The 17859-nt window shown below is 41.4% G+C and overlaps 1 long non-coding RNA gene across 1 annotated transcript; it reads right to left on the bottom strand.

Annotated features, from left to right (window-relative positions):
* Window positions 1-13573: 13573 nt before the first annotated feature.
* LOC138794825 (uncharacterized) lies at window positions 13574-17539 on the bottom strand. Its single transcript, XR_011363506.1, has 2 exons — window positions 17470-17539; window positions 13574-13807 (listed from the first exon to the last, which is right to left on the bottom strand). It is a non-coding gene; the product is annotated as an uncharacterized lncRNA (long non-coding RNA).
* Between the last annotated feature and the right edge of the window lie 320 nt (window positions 17540-17859).

The following is a 17859-nucleotide window of genomic DNA, read 5'->3' as shown; positions in this document are numbered from 1 at the left end:
AACTTAACACACTTTACAAGTTTAATTATGTTTATTGAAAGGGCAATACCCCTTTAAAACAGTGCGGCTAGAGGGGCTTGCGGGCAACTTTCTGTGCGACAGCACTGGTTGTACATACTTAAAAGGGCGGGACTTACTGGGAACTGCCTGCAACAGTAATTTGCCAGGACCATTGACAAGAGATTATGTAGTGAATTCCAGCACCAGATTGGAATACCCCATTAAAGGGGTATTCTGTTCAAACATCCTGTAACTTTTCATATGTTTCTGCCCATGGTGAGACTAACAATTTATACTTATTAATATCTATTCAGTCTCCTTCTCCCAGTTTTGAGGTGCTGCTTTCTGCTGAAGACACAAAAAAACTGTGTGTGAGCTTTTCTCTCCGTCTCCCCTCCTCCCCCCTCCCTTCTGAGACGGCTGATGTAAACAAGTCCCTATCTACAACTTTGTAGCAACTTTATTATGCCAGGAGGATTAATCACAGTGAGTTCATCAGAAACGTGACCTCAGTTCAACCCTCCCAGCATTACAAAGAAGCTACAAAGTTGCAGATAAAGCCAGCCAGGGACTATTTTACATTAGCTGTCTTGGGAGGTCGGGAGGAGGAGTGGGAGATGGATAGGAAAGCTCACACACAGTGAGCAGATGATGTAAATGATTTGTTGTCTCACCATTGGCAGCAACATATGAAAAGTTATCTTTAAATGGAATACCCCTTTAAGTACTTTCTTTTGCACTGACTACAACATCCAGGGATGCAGTGCACCATGCTACTAACTGTCTACAGGTTGCTTTACTGTCCTTGTTGCCTCTTTCCTGCTAGATTACTTTCCCTGCTGACAAGTTTAAAAAATTAGAGCTAGGAAAAGTCTTCATGACGGTCTGGGATGGATTGAGAAAAAAAGGAAAACAGAAGGGTTATGATCAGAGCTGATATCACCTATGAGTCACTGGATGTAATAGCATGTTAATCATATGGTCCCTGCTGGGGCCTGATGCTGGGGTCTATCATTTTCTAAATTATTCTGGGGGAACAGACACTGAGGTCTTATTCTATGTTCTGTAAACTTGGGTCTGATTATAGGGTCTGTATTATGGTGTTGGCCTTATAGCTAGGGTTGGATTGTAGGGTTTGTAATATGCAGGTATGATCTGGATTAAAATGGTCATCTTTACTCTAAAAAAACTTTAATGACTGTTGTGGACAATCTCCTTTCTCTGTAGTGTCTTAACTATAAGGCTCTTACAACCTTACATAGACAATATATAGGGGAAACTGAGGGGGAAAAAACACCTGGTTACAAACTGCACCCCTTGTTGTCAAAGCTGAAGTGTTCCAGGAAACAAATGTAAAACTATGCAAAAAAAACCCAAAATCACAAAAATATATATTGCAAGCATTTAAAACACTGAAAAATGGTGTGTGAAGCAAGCCTAAAAAGATCATGATTAATAGAAAAGATGGATAATTCTCAGTCAGAAGACAATATTAAGCCCAGGTGTACTAACCATATCTTATTTGTCTTTGGTGCCATCTACTTTGTACTTGCTACCTTAGCTCAGAAAATGGCTTGTGACTGGCTCGCAATTCAGCTATAGGCACTGTCATGTACAATGACTGGAACATCGACAAATAAAGCACTTGTTGCCTCTCGTGTCACCCTCAGTCATCCTAGTCTGTACGCTCTCGAGAGCAGATATCTAATTGTATATTTTTAATATTATTTTAATTTATTCATTGTATAATTTAATATAAATATAACCTGTATTGTATTATATATTTAAATAAGTGCTGCAGAATCTGTTGGCACTATACAAATAAATATTATTATTATTTGTTGTGCAGTATTACCTATGTCCAACAGGTGGCAATGTCGAATCAAATCTTCAAGTCTTTTTCAAGTCAAATTAACCTTTCATATGTTTAGTGTTTTTATTGTTATGTGCTGTGTTGTCTGATACAGTAAGAGCTAAAACATATATATAAAAATAATATTTTTTCCTGTGATAAAAATCTAGCATAAGTAGGATCTAGATAAGTAGGATCCCTAATGAAAACATAAATGGAGAAGAATTAAATTCTGTGTGTCCCCTTAACCCTTTTATTTTTCAACCTACAGGGCTGTTCGGGGTCTTATTTTTTGCCTCACCATCTCTAGTTTTTATTGGTACCATATTTGTGTAGATGGGATATTCCCCCCCCCCTTATATATAATAACAAAAAGATTAGCAATTCTGGCACTTTGTTATTTTCGTTTACGCTATTCACCATGCCGGAACAATATTGCCCCCCACGATGCAGATCCCTTCTGCTTACCGAGACGGGACTCTCCGCTCCGGAGCGACGCTCCGATGCTGATCCCGGCTCGGTATTTGTTTCTGCTGCTGACCAGAGTAATACAGCAATGATCTCATCGATCATTGCTGTATAAAGTATACTGCAGTGATCTCTATGGGAGATCACTGCAGTAATACTGAAAGTCCCCCAGGGAGAATAAAAGTTAAAGAATAAAGTTAAAAAAAAAAGAAGTGTTTTTATTAATAAAAAATCCCCTCCCCTGATAAAAGTCTGAATCACTCCCCTTTTCCCATTTTATAAATAGAAACAAATAAATAAATAAATAAACAAACATAATTGGTATCGTCACGTGCGTATTCACCCGAACTATTAAATTATCACATTCCTGATCATGCGCGGCAAATGGCGTAAGTGCAAAAACCCGCCAAAGTGCAAAATTGCGCATTTGTTGTCACATCAAATCCAGAAAAATTGTAATTAAAAATTGACCAAAAAGTCGCATATACGCAAGTAAGGTACTGATAGAAAGTACAGATCATGGCGCAAAAAATGACACCTCACACAGCCCCATAGACCAAACAATGAAAGCACTATAAGCATGGTAATAGAGCAATTTTAAAGAACATTAATTAAAAACAAAAGGTTTTAATTTTTTAAAAGCCATTAAATAAAATAAAAGTTACACAAAATACATATCGTTTTAATCATAACAACTTGAGGAACATGTACAACAAGTCAGTTTTACCTTAAGGCAAACAACTTAAGTATAAAACTCCCCCAAATTAAAAAAAATGTGTTGGTTTTTTTTTTCAATTTCATCAAACATTTAATTTTTTTCTGGTTTTGCAGCATACTTTGGGCTCACGTGGGTCTCTAGATGAAAAAATGCAAGCGCTATGGCCTTTTAAACACGAGGAGGAAAAAACAAAAGCGTAAAAAGGAAAATTTGCCCGGTCCTGAAGGGGTTAATCTTCTTACACTTTTTAAATGCCCCTAGGGGGCTATTACATTTATTTAGTACATTGCTAACACTGTTCAGTGCTATGCCATTACATAGCATTGATCAGTGTTATCTGCAGTGTATTTTCATATAGCATCTGCCTGCTGCAGACTCTATTAGAAGATGGCAGTGCTGACTACATGGAAGTAAGTAAGAGACTCCTGTCATTCACAGTTAAGTCCTCACTGTTAATGACATGCCGATGCGATGGCAGCTGCTGATGGAAGCAGGTCCTCACCATCTATAAAGCTAGCTCAGGAAAGTCTCTGGACCTTTGGGCATACTGGAATGTAATGTGTCCTTAAGGGGTTACAGATGCATTTTTACCATATCTCCTATACCATATGTAACATGAACAAAAAAGAACTAAAAATAAAATAAATGCATAGTAAAAACTTTGTCTAAATAGAAAATGTGTTTTGATCTACTCAGAATTTTATGGAAAAAGGTCTATTAGACTGTTAGGCCTTACATCTTTTCTGATGGGACAGTAGGCTGTATCAATACTTTCCAGGGCTCCTTAAGGTAGAAGTCTGGCCACTGATTTTTTTTTAACAGCAGAAGCAGGGGAAAATATAACAAATTACCCCAACTCACCTCTCCCCCTGCCTCTCCAGCGCTGGATAGCCAGTCAGGACCCCTGCTGGACTTCAGGATATCCTGCACAGCCAATGTCACGATCCAGTTGATGGACTGACTGCTCAGCCACTCAGTGACTGGGGCTGGACGCTGCTGCAGTCACTGATTGGCTGAGCGTGCAATGCACAGGGAGAGGTGAGCAATGAACCATTGTTACTTTCTTCCCTGCCCCTGATGCCTGTCAGATTTTTGCTATGGCCAGACTTCTCCTTTAAGGCTGCCTCTAACTTCAGCCACCGCTAATCAAATGCAGAGCATTCGAGTTTGGACAAAGTATGCTAGTGGTTTGCTCATCTCTACTGTGTAACATTGGATAAATGCCGGACTCACATTTAGCCTTTGGAAAGTAGAGAAAATTTCAAGTTTTGGCCAAATTCTGTACAACTGCAGTCAAAAAAATGTCATTCTTTTAAGTTGACAAGATAAGGTTAAATGTTACATCATCATGCTCTTCTTTTCTGCTTAGCAACCAACTTTAGTAAATAAATAGTTTTTATCAACTCTATAAATTATGTGCATCAAGCTGTCAAACTACATGGGGACCGTAATCGTCACCTTCCAGGCAAAGTACATGCCATGTTTTGGAAACCCTAAGCACAAGCACAGCAGATTGGTGGATGTGTTTTGTATTTCTTGGAATTAACATTTGAGGACATAAAGGAATTTGAGATATGTGTCAAAATAAAAGGGGGATGAATCTCAGACACATTGTAATGAATGTGTTTTATTTACAGATTATTGGTGGTCAAGTATTTTGCTTAACTGACTGTAAAGTTTTTTTTTATGATGACTTTGTTCTCTACAGAATGTTGGAAAAATCAATCCTCTGGTAAAATCAGTTGGTTTTAGAAACTTAGATTAGTAGTTTACTTCTATTTACAAATCTCAAGTCTTCCAGTACTTATCAGCAGCTGTACGCCCTGCAGAAAGTGGTGTATTCTTTCCAGTCTGAAACAATGCTCTCTGCTGCCACCTCTGTCAATGTCAGGAACTGTACAGACTCTGAAGATCACAGAGCTGACTGCTTGGAGGTAAGAATAAGACTTGCCACAGTCAGGGGAAACGCTGTGGGGGTCCTGATCAGACAGTGACAGGAGTGTAGCCACAGCATTGAAGGGGTTATCGGCAGTTTCTGAAGCCCTACATTATGATGCTAGCTCATAGAGCCCCCAGACCCTCTGGCTTACTGGTACATCATGGGTCCTTAAGGGATTGAAGTATTAGCTGCAAACCTCCCTATTAGGGAGAGCAGTAGCGGACTATAATAGGTCAGTTTTGGCTGGTAGACCGGGGCCAATGGCCCTGCAATAAGACATACTCTGAGTGGTGTATGTCTCCTGGCTACAGTTCTGCCATGATTTGCAAAACAAAAGCAATTTTGCACATATCAGAGCATCAGGACATTATCTATACTGTACTATGAACACCAAGCTAGTGCTGCCATAGTTAGGGGGCCCAGGCTTGGTAAACAGCCCTGGCCCTATAGTAAAGTTAATCTGCCCCTGAGGGAGAGATAGGGCAAAAAACACTCACCTGTCCACTTGCACCTGGACCCATGCTTCTGTTGCACCGGACTCAAGATTGGCTTTAAGCTTATGTCAGCCCTTAAGCGACTGAGCCTTAGTGGGCCCCTTTGCATTTCAACCCACACAGTGGCAGTAAAACAGCAAAAGATACTGACACTGAATGTAATTGCTGGGCACCTGCTGTAATCACTGTAGGTCTTCTGCAACTCTTGGTCTTTGCATTGCAAAGGTTAAAGGATGTAAAAGAAACCTGCAACAATAACTAGCAAACTGGAATATAAAGCATGCAGTGTAGGCCAGCTTGCACTGCGGGTGTTAGTTACAGCATGCAGATGAGTTTCTTAGAATTTTATCCACTATGCTGCAACTGTAGATTACAGCGGGTTAGCTGCAGACAACTCAAGTATACCAAGACCAGTATTCCCAATAATACTATTACTGAATCCTATACTCTAACACCAATACTTCCCTACATTGTGACCATATATTGGTATATTCCAGTCATATACATTGACTAGTGATGAGCGAGTACTAAAATGCTCGAGTGCTCGTTACTCGAGACGAATATTTCCCGATACTCGGGTGCTCGTTTCGAGTAACGTACCGCATTGAAATCAATGGGAAACTTGAGCATTTTTGCAGAGTACCCAAGCTCGGTAGAGGGAAGGTCGTGTGAAAACCTGTGAACCTCATAAAATGATGGAAACACCACGGAAATAGACAGGAAACAGCAGGGGTAGCATGCATGGATGCCTCTGAGGCTGCCTAATCACACTATTATGCCAAATTATGGGCAACAGCATGGCAGTGATTACACAGTAAAGGATTAAAACAGAGGTAGCATATGAACCACCTCAAATTTTAGCCTGACACAGCATGGCAGTGAGAACACAGGGAATCATTAAAACAAAGGTATCATATGATGAACCACCCAAAAACTTTGCCTGACACAACATAGCAACATCCAAATAAGGTAGAAGTTACTGGTGAAAGGACGGCAGAGGACACCCGTAAGATGACATCCACAGATAATGTGGTTCGAAATGGACAAGACAAGGATGCTAAATTGTATTTGACTTTGAATTTGACTGTAGCAGTTGGGGTAACATTCCCTGCATCATGTGACTCACCACCTCTCCCTCACCGCTGTTTTGAGTTTGAACTTGACTTTAGGCTATGTTCACACTGCGTACGATTCCGTCCGCAGTTTGTACGCCGCCGTACATGTGCGGCTGAAACTACGGGCGTGGGAAAAATCGACATGCGGCCGTATGCGTACGAACCACAAACATACGCCCGTAGTACAGTTCTGCTTCCCTAGCTTTTTTCGAAGCAATCTGAAACAGGTCATTTACTTGGAAATCTTTGCCCAGCCCAATAAAACTCACAGAACCTTTTGGATCGAAAAATCTAGTTAAATTTGGCTGAAATAAGTACTTCGTACGGGACGTGTAAATCCACGGCCGTGAGTTCGAACATTTCCATCCTCAAACAATGGTCTTGTTCATTTTTCACGGCGCCGTATACGATCCGGCCGTAAGTTCATACGTAGTGTGCATTGTGCGGGCGTATATCGTATACTTTCAAGCGAACGCATCAACCTCAAAACTACGTGCGGATATTCGCGGTTCGCACTACGACCGGAAAGATACGTAGTGTGAACATACCCTTAATTTGACTGTAGCAGTTAGAGTAACATTCCCTGCATCATGTGATGTTCATGGGGTATGGCTGTCTCAGCACATTACTCAACATAACTGCAGAACTGATGTGGCTCAGCCATCCTGGTTTTAATTCCTTGAGGATCTGAAAATTGTTTCATGCAAAGGGATCATCACTTGAGGTCCTGCCTTACTAATTATGTGCTGCCCAACAACTAGAATTGTCATTTGTTTCTTTAGTTTCAGCATGGTCTGATGTTTTTGTTATCATTGTTATCATGGTCTCTTTTGTTTTGTTATCATTTTATGCCAGCAGACAGACGAAGGTCTGTATACAGACACACACAGGTCTGTATACAGACACACACTTAAGAACAGAATACTGACAAAGTTTACCACTCGGTTTCCAAATTGTACAAAAAAAAGAGTGCGAGAGAGAGAGAGACAAACACAGAATTAGACAGCAAAGTTTGCATTGTTCATTGTAGCACTATTTGGTAATTCATTTGGAAAGATGGGCAAGGTCAGCTTCCTTCATTTTGTTTCCCCTGTTTTTGAAAGGCAATTTTCTGCCATGTTCTGCCCCTTCACAGCCAGAGGAGTATGTATCTCCTTGCAGTGCAAGGATCTGCAGGCCCCTGTGGCAGGGAACGGGCAGACAAAGCCAATAATCCACTCTTAAGGAGAAAGATATTGCCGTAACCTTTGGACAATTTCCAGAGTTGTGTATCACTGAGCTTCATCTTTCCAGAATGAGCAAAACACTGTGCAGTCTTTGTTACGATTTTGTAATGAATTTGTAATAAATGTGCTCAGACGCAGGGAAGGGTCCACAAAAGAGTTCCTGGGAGCATGGTGGTGGATCTGAATCCCTTCTTTCCCTGGAGGGGCCAGGCTGTAGGGAAGGAGGCTGAGCTAATGGAGCAAGGGTTCCACTCCCTTGGCTAGCGTGGGCGGACTGCGTGGAAGACTGGGTGGTGGATAAGTTACTGGACACATTATCCGCTATCCACGTGATCACCTGTTCCCGCTGCTGCAGTTTCAATATCGATCTACCATGAGACCCCATAAGAAGCTAGGGAGTGAACATCTGCGGTGTGCCACTGCTTACTCCTCAACGGGTGCTGCTGTGTCAGCCTGCCCTGAACCACGGCCTCTGCCAACTGCATCGCTTGGAACACCACGGCCACGCCCTCCACCCTTACCCCTTACAGAAATCAGAAAATATACTAGTGGTCCCACTAGTTTTTTGGGGGGCTGTGAGATACAATCTGTTGGTGGCTGCACCTATACACTCTGTGACACCCCCTTTACACTGTGCAAGCAGTAGTGAACCTAGATATGCCGCCCTTAAGTAAGAAATACAGAGATTTTTATATGGCAAGGTCATCTGGTCTGGTCAACCAGTCGCTGCTATCAACATGTATGGGTCCCACGTGATCACAGGATGTACCAAAGAGTCATCTGCATGTTGATTGGCTGAGAAATTGCTGCGAAACTTACAGGAAACGGATGATGACATTTTCTCGAGTATCGTGAGATGCTTGTCCGAGTAACGAGTACCATCAAGTACCCTAATGCTCGAACGAGTACCAAGCTCGGACAAGCATGCTCGCTCATCACTAACAATGACTGACAGGTGACGTCTTCTCTGATTAGAGTCATTACTTTTCTTTTTTTTTTCCATCTGACTGGGCCATGAGAAATGTTTATGATTCATAAAGGGGGGTCTAGCTACATATAGTAGTTAGGCCCCCTTTGTGCCCCTATATAGTATAAAGACCCCTTTGTGCCACCATATAGTAGTAAAGCCCTTCTGTGCCCCCAAATATTGTGTTTCTCCAAAACAAGCACCTCCCCCAAAATAAGCCCTACCCTTTCCCAAAAATAAGCACTAGTTACAGTATGTGCACCTAGTGCTAGGTTAAGTACAGTGCAGACACCTGCACCCACCGGAGGAGTGAGGGAGAGGGGGGATGAACACCTGAAGTCTCCTTTGGTTTATAGGCTTGGGCTATAGGCTTCACACTGAAGACACCTCAGCCTCAGCTTTACTATTCTGTTCCTGCACTTTTACAGCTCTGCTAACTAATGTGCTATAGACTTGGCCAGATGCAGCAGTGCTGAGGTTGTCAGTTGCTGCAGAGTTAGAGTTGTCATTACTGTGTTTCTCCAGAAATAAGCTCTACCCTAAAAATAAGCCCTTGCCCTTTCATATGAGAAAATAATAATATAAAACCCTATCTAATTTTTTGAGAAACATAGTAATAATAAAAGCTGTGCCCCCATATAGTAGTTAGGCCCATCTGTGCTCCCTTAACCCCTTAGGGACCCATGACGTATCTGATACGTCATGGTGCCGCTCGGGGTGTTCAGAGCGGGGTCCCGCCGGGACCCCGCTCTGAACGGCGCTGATCCCGGCTGACACGTGCAGCTGGGCAGTGCCTCTATTAGCCGGCGCGGGTCCCGTTGCCGCGTCGGCTAATTAAGCCTCTAAGTGCAGCTGTCAAACCTGACAGCTGCACTTAGAGGCTTAGGTAAACACATCCCTGGTGTCTAGTGGGACGGATCTCCCCCCCGCGATGCGATCGCGGGGGGGAGATCCGTTCTTCTGCCCGTGCCGGGCCTCAGCGTCGGAATGACGCTGATCCCGGCTCGGCAATAGATTGCTATGGCCTGCAGCAGGCCATAGTAATCTATGACCGATCTAATCGATCTTTGCTGTGCATATACACAGCATTGATCTCTATGAGAGAACAGTGCTGTCTATATACAAGTCCCCCAGGGGGGCTTCTAGTTACAGTAAAAAAAAAAGTAAAAAAGTGTTTTTATTAATAAAAAATCCCCTCCCCTAATAAAAGTCCAAATCACCCCCCTTTTCCCATTTTATAAATATAAATAAATAAATAAAAAAATAAACATATTTAGTATCGCCGCGCGCGTAATCGCCTGAACTATTAATTAATCACATTCCTGATCTCGCACGGTAAACGGCGTCAGCGCAAAAAAATTCCAAAGTGCAAAATTGCGCATTTTTGGTCGCATCAAATCCAGAAAAAATTTAATAAAAAACTATCAAAAAGTCGTGTATGCGCAATCAAGGTACCGATAGAAAGAACACATCATGGCGCAAAAACTGACACCTCACACAGCCCCATAGACCAAAGGATAAAAGCGCTATAAGCCTGGGAATGGAGCGATTTTAAGGAACGTATATTTGTTAACAATGGTTTGAATTTTTTACAGGCCATCCGATACAATATAAGTTATACATGTTATATATCATAGTAATCGTAACGACTTGAGGAACATGCATAACAAGTCAGTTTTACCATAGGACGGACGGCGTAAATGCAAAACTCCCCGAAATCAAAACAAATTCGTTTTTTTTTCAATTTGACAGCGCAAATGATTTTTTTTCCGGTTTCGCAGCATATGTTATGGAAAAATAATGCCTGTCATTGCAAAGTACAATTGGTTTCGCAAAAAATAAGCGCTCATATACGTCTCTAGGTGAAAAAATGCAAGCGCTATGGACTTTTAAACTTAAAATGGAATAAGCAAAAGCGCAAAAACGAAAATAGGCTTTGACCTTAAGGGGTTAAAGTAGTTAGGCTTCTCTGTCCCCTCTGTACCTCATATAGTAGTAAGATCCCCTCTATGTCGACATATAGTATTAAGCCCCTCTGTGCCTCTACAAGTGTGGTGTCACTCAGGAGCACAAAGGAAAAGAATGGCATCTTGTGACCCATCATAACAGGTACCGGACCTCTGTGAAGCTAAAAATGAATGTAGCAGAATGGTCCAACTACAGGTAGGAAGGCAAGGACTTGCAAGGCTGTGCTGTCGTTTTGGTTAGCATTTGTATCAAGGAGGTCTGTGAAAAACAAAAAAGGAGGTGATTGAGAGTGGAAGGCAGATTGGCTGTTTTACCTGGATAAGGCCTTGTGTGTCATGAGTGGATGGGGACTAACACGAAAGTATTGGAGGTACTGAGGATAATTAGGGTTTAATATATATGTATATATCTGTGCTGTCAGTTTACAGATCACAAGCAACAGTATATACTTACCATGTGCACTGCTTATGATCCGGCATCTGGCTCTCCAGCCCTCCGGCGACTAGTAAAAAGAAATAATCTATTCCTGTAGAACAGACACAGTAACCAGCTGTTAGCTATCTACATAGAAGTCAACTTCCAGGTCTTACATATTTACTACTCCCCACATCTGGATAGTTCCTTTGCTGTGAATGAACTTGGCCAGTATCATTGTTAAACATCGCAGTCATCACTTAGGCACGAGACGAATCGGCAAACACATTTAGGCTTTTATTGTTCTTACAAGTTGCCCACAAAGGGTTTGTTCATTCTGTTTGCTTGTTCTTCTCTGTAATAGTTCAATTCAAGTATCAACAAGATAAGCTTTTAAAAGCAGAATATTCCCAGCTGTTCAGCTTTGCACCAGCAGGTTTATGTCAGCAGACGGCAAATGAAATCGGTGCACCCTGTGCAACAGCCATGTCAGTGAGCGAGCATGTGGTCTCTGTACACAGTAGCAATTGGTCCAGGAGACAGCAATTAGCACCATGTGAAAGAAGACGAACAGCCAATATACATAACCTTAATAAAAATGTCAGAGGGAGTTGTCTCCATATGGATCCATTATGAGATGTAGTGGTAAGAGTAATATACCCTCTGACTCTCCATGGACTTTGCTTAGACCATTATTAGGAAGAGCTCCTGTGTCATTTCAATGTATCAGTTAGAGATGAGCGTATTTACAGTACAAATTATGCGAATCGCTTTGTAAGCTCGGCAATCTGCTTATCAGTCTGGTGTTTTCGAAGTCCATTCCGTTCCATGCTGCTCCACCCCGGGTGCCAGGAATTGTGATTCGCTTTGTTTGCACTGTAAATTCGTTCATCTCTAGTATCAATATATTTTGTTCAAGAAACACAATTATCCCCTATAAAATTAGCAGTGCTAATAAGTTGTATGCAGTGTTGTTTAATATGGTTTACAATTTCTTTTCTTTTTTTTTTTAGCTTACTAATAGATGTGAGCAAACCTTTAGCATGCTCTAGTCCATCTGAACCCGAACGATCGGCATTTGATTAGCGGGGGCTGCTGAAGTTGGATAAAGCCCTAAGGCTATGTGGAAAGCATGGATATAGTCATTGGCTGTATCCATGTTTTCCAGACAACCTTAGAGCTTTATCCAAGTTCAGCAGCCACTGCTAATCAAGTGCCGATCGTTCGGGTTCGGATGGACTCGAACCTGAACCCAGTTCGCTCATCTCTACTTACTAATAATTATTGCTGAAGTAGCCATGCAGTGTGCATGTGAGGATCAGAACTGGTGGCCTAGTCTTATGAATTATAATACATACATTTCTTTATCGCGTTAACACATACACATACACATACAATGTATGCATCACCCTTCACACAGAATTTGGGATTTTAAAAATAAACATAAAATAATACCTCTACACCAGAACAACACATTACAACTGCAGTGACTGGATAATACCACCATATTAATACAGTATTAGGCGATGTTCCCACTGCGTGAGACACCCGCCGGGTCACAGAATGGCCAGTGTCAGAGAAGATCAAACCGGCTGGTACTGCAAATCAGCAACAATAGCCGTGATTAATATGACACTTATGTTGAGTGAACATAGCCTTAATATTAATACTGAATAGAAACCCTGGCTTCTCAGCCTGCTGCCTTTTAACTCTGTGCCGCTCCTCCCTGGGTGCTGGGAAAAGCTGGATCCAGTCCTGGAAAACTTCTCCCAGTTTCTCCGGACTGGATCCAGCTTTTCCTGGCACCTGGAGCAGCAGCAGAGTTAAAAGACAGCCGTTTGATAAGCTGATTGCCGAGCTAATAAAGCAATTCACTTTGAATCTCATCCCTAGTAAAATATGTTTCCAAGGCGGTTTCTGTCTTGACCCGGCCATTTAGCAGATCCATGTTGGGTCTTTCCCAGCATTTTGCTGATGTCTGTACAGGTGATTTGTCCAGCTTCTCTGTGAGTGCCATTGAGAAAGTATTTTGCCCACGGCGAGAGGGAGATTGGGTAGATGCCTTTTGTAAAAGGGGAAGCCTTTAGGATACTCTTTCTAGGCACTCGTGCCTGTGTGTACATGAACTAAGGAAGTGACTTATCATACATATATATATTAGTGACTAGAATTTTCTTAACATTTTCCATGTATTTGTCTGTATCTTTTGTAACTGCAAACCTACTTTAACTATGTATAATGCTTACACCTGCTTGGATTGCTGTTTCTGTCAGATGTTGGACTTCATCCTTTAATAATCATGTGACCACATTGTTCCGCCTCATTTAGGGCATGTCTGTGTACAATAGCACTTCTCTTCTTTTGTATATCATTGTATCAGAATGTATAACACAATTTACATAATTAAAAGACTTTTGTCTCGAAACGCATCTACGTGGTTTTATTTTTGTATGCTTATTTTTTAAAGGATATGAAATAAAGACCTTACATTTTTTACTGCATTAAACTGTGGATCTTGTCTTTTTTTGTACTCCACCAACGGTCAAAGGCCTGGATCAGTTACCCACTTGCTCTTTATTTTCACAGGGAGCTACAGACAATTGCACATGGTGAGCTGGACTCTGTATTAATCTGTTGCTTTCATCCCTAGAAAAATACAATGACAATATTGTAAAATTAGGCTTTTGTGTTCCAGAAAAGCTAATTCAAGTTGTTACTATCATGTTTACTACAGTGTTTACACTGCTCCACTCTGTCTCCACTCCTCTGTCCTCCCCCTCCCTTTTGAGACAGAGGTCACATGATCTCTGTCTTCTTTGTTGCCACCTCATCTGTAACCCACAGTGAACACCTGGCTAAGGGCAGAGAAACAACAGCCTCTCGAGTAGAATAAGGAAAAGGAGACACGGTTGTTTAAACTCTTTTTCTGTAATATCTAGATAGATAGATATAATCAGAAAAGTCCACGGCACACTTGAATTTAAAGTTCAACGGTGATTTATTGTATCATTGCAAACAGCAAACAGCAATCCAAGTGACACAACGTTTCTACGGCTTCACGCCGTCATTTTCAAGTGTTAGTGGCAGTTAGTTATGAGGCACAATGCGTGCTGCGAGATGCAGTTTCCTTTCCGGGTGCCATGACATGAAACTGGGTTTGCATATAAAAGTTTGACTCTGGGAATTGGAGCAGCGTAGACAAGTGAGAAAGGTGTCAGGCAATCGGTGGGGAATTGAAGAGGTTTAGGTGTGGCCATATTGCCCAGGCTGTTATTAACAGCATTTAGACATTCTTTACAGCAAGCCTCATGGACATAGATGACAAGAGACAGACTCTGTCCCCTTGAGAAGAATGAGAAACATTACCGAGCATACCTATGAGGAGGTTATTCCATAGGGAGCTGTTATTGTCCTCTCCATCTACTGGTGTCACCTGACGCTGTAACAGCAGCCTACTCTTATCACCACTGACAGAACAGGAAGGTTCACCTTAGTTTTAGCCTCAATGGTGAGAATGAAAACTGCAACATATCAGGATTATTTTATAATATAGAAAGAAAAATGAAAAATTTGAAAAATGTCACCAAAAATTCGTTATAAATATGTTTAAAATAAAAACATTAATTAAGCAATAAGTTATTTTCTGATGACACATTCCCTTTAAAGCATCAAGGAGCTATAAGCACATAAAGTGAGAAAAGTCAGATTTGAAAATAGACCCTGGTCCTAATGCTATTTTTGACCCGCTTCTAAAAAGGTTAATAGTAAAATACAACCAATATAAGGCAAATACAGAGTTTGTCTTATCAGTGTCTAAAACACACAATACTGCCTGCAAGTCTTCAACGAAGACATTTTAAGGATCTTATTTATTTTACAGACATAACAGGCTGGGAACCAGGAAAAAATCCTAGGTAGAAAAGACCAATAAAATAAGATTTGTTGAAGAATTCATCCTAATGGTCATTGAAAAGGATCCTGATAAAAACAAACCCAGGATATAATTGACTGGCACTGAGTCTTGGCAGTAACCACATCCATTTGGCAAAGGTTCTAACTAAGATTTTTCTTTTGTCTATTATGTTCTCAGCCAAGATACAGAGTGGATTATTGTACTGCATTTGTTTCCAATTAGACTCATGTTATCTGTAGAATAAGAGGTGCTTGGGACAATTAGCCTCCTCTTTTTACTCCTCCGCTATAAAACATGATGCCCAAAGAGACAAAATATGTCACTTCCTTGAGATTTGTTCACCCTGGGGAAAGATTATCAGGACTGAGCATCTGTACTATCCTACTAATTCCTTGGACACAAACTATGTTTACTTTGTGATGTATTTAGACAAGCCGTCCAACATTAACAGCTAAAATGTACCACTAAAACAGAGACAGCTTTCCATTGATGAAACCTATTTCCAGTGAAGCAAACAGATTTGCATTAATTAAAGGGGTATTCCACTCAAACATAACTTTTCATATGTTGCTACCCATGGTAAGACTAACAATTAATTCCATACTTGTTATTATCCATTCAGTCTCCTTCCCTTGTTGTGAAGGTGCTGCTTTCTGCTGAAGACACAAAAAACTGTATCTGAATTGTCTCTGCTCTCAATCCTTCTCAGACGGCTGATGTAAACAAGTTCTTATTTGCAACTTTGTAACGCTGGGAGGGAAAAATAAAATGAGTTCATTATCAAGTTGACTTCAGATTAACCCTCCCAGCATTACAAAGAAACTATAAAGTTGCAGATAAAGCCTGCCAGGGACTGGTTTACATCAGCCATCTCAGAAAGGAGGGGAGAGGAGGGGGAAATGAAGTGAATAGCTCACATACAATTTTTTGTGTCTTCAGCAGCAGCTCAAAACTGGGGGAAGGAGACAGAATAGATAATACCAAGTAAAATGAATTGTTAGTCTCACCATGGGCAGCAACATATGAAAAGTTATTTTTGAGTGGAATACCTCTTTAAATATAACATAGAAGCAACATACTCTGTGTACAATAATCTTGGAAAATTGAAGGGGTTGTCTGACGTTATCACAGTTATATAGAAATTAATAAATAGGTTTGTACCTGTTCGTTCTCCCCCGGTGTCCTGCTGGCAATGTCTCTGATGTCCCCACTGACTGCAGACACTTCATTTCCAAGACAGACTCGTCTCAGGTGTTACAGCCCGCTCAGCCAATCACTGACTGAGAGGGGATATCACTGTGGCCTGTGATTGGCTTAGCAGGCTGTCACTGTTGAGACAAATCCGTCTCCGAAATGAAGCTGTCAGCAGAAGACACTGTTATCAGGAAACCCGGGGGAGCATGAAGAGGTAAGCATAGGATCTTATAGGATAGGATATTATTTTCTATATGACCACAGCTATATAGGAAATCTTGTGGTGCTAGTGAAAATGCTAAAAGGGGGGTTAGTAGCTGAAGTAACAAGTAGCAGTAATACAGGAAGGAAAACCATGGACAAGGAAAGAGATGGGTTGGAAAAACCATGCCTACAGAGACATCTCTTATAGACAGCCTTAGTTGGTATGTCCTCAAAATTGTTAAGGTTTGTTCTAATCTGTGCCCAGATTGTGCATAGATCCCATAGAATAACATTGGATTCAGTAATCACCCAACCACCCTCTCCCCCTTACTGGTATAAGATAATTGTTGAGGGTATAAAACAAATGGTTGAAGTAAAAGTGAGAAAGTTCAGAGGAACAACTTTCATGATTATTTAGTGCAAATTTCCAGGGGCAGATATGATACTCAATTAGATTGTTGTCTACAATACAGATTGGTTTATCCTTTCCATTGACATTAGATTTTGTGTTAAAGGTAGACAAAATGGACATGCCCAGGTTAGATTTCCAAATACAAGACCAATCATACACACCAAAAAAAGTAAAGTAGACACTATGGGGGACATGTATTAAGGTGCGTATCGGCGGAAAGTGCCGATTTGCGTATTATTTTATTCGCAAATGGCCGATTTGCGAATAAAATATTGGCATATCAGCACTTTCCGCCGAGTACGCCAGAGGGGCGGGGTGGGGGCGTGGAGGGGGCGGGACGGGGGGACCCAGAGTCCGCGTGATTTATCTTTTGCTCCAGCAAAAGATAAGGCCGAAAACCTACTCCACCTTTTAGGTGGCGTAGGTTTTTTGCCGTGCGCACCGACGCCTCTACATAAATCTCCGTAGCGCCGGAGATGCGGGGACATTTTTAAGTCCGGCGTAAAAAAACTTCGGACTTAATAAATGTCCCCCTAAATATCTCAGTAAATAAGGCACACTATAGTAAAAGCAACTGAACCTGACCTAATATATATCGGGAAAACTTGTAAACAATGGAGGAGATTTATCAAACATGGTGTGAAGTGAAACTGGCTCAGCTGCCCCTAGCAACCAATCAGATTCCCCCTTTCATTCCTCACAGACTCTTTTGAAAATGAAAGGTGGAATCTGATTGGTTGCTAGGGGCAGCTGAGCCAGTTTCACTTCACACCATGTTTGATAAATCTCCCCCAATGTATAAACCTAGAAGCCCGTGTGTAAACAATACAGTGCAGTACAATGCAATCAGTAAATAAAGTGCTACAGTGCACACCAAATAAAGACTTATAAAGAGGGAATCACTCACACAGGTAAAACAAGATAAACACAACCAGTGGCGTAGCTACCACGGTCGCAACGGTTGCCGCTGCGACC

This window comes from Dendropsophus ebraccatus, chromosome 6 (assembly GCF_027789765.1).
Source record: "Dendropsophus ebraccatus isolate aDenEbr1 chromosome 6, aDenEbr1.pat, whole genome shotgun sequence".
NCBI classification, from domain to species: Eukaryota; Metazoa; Chordata; class Amphibia; order Anura; family Hylidae; genus Dendropsophus; species Dendropsophus ebraccatus.
This window is presented reverse-complemented; position numbering and strand designations above follow the sequence as displayed.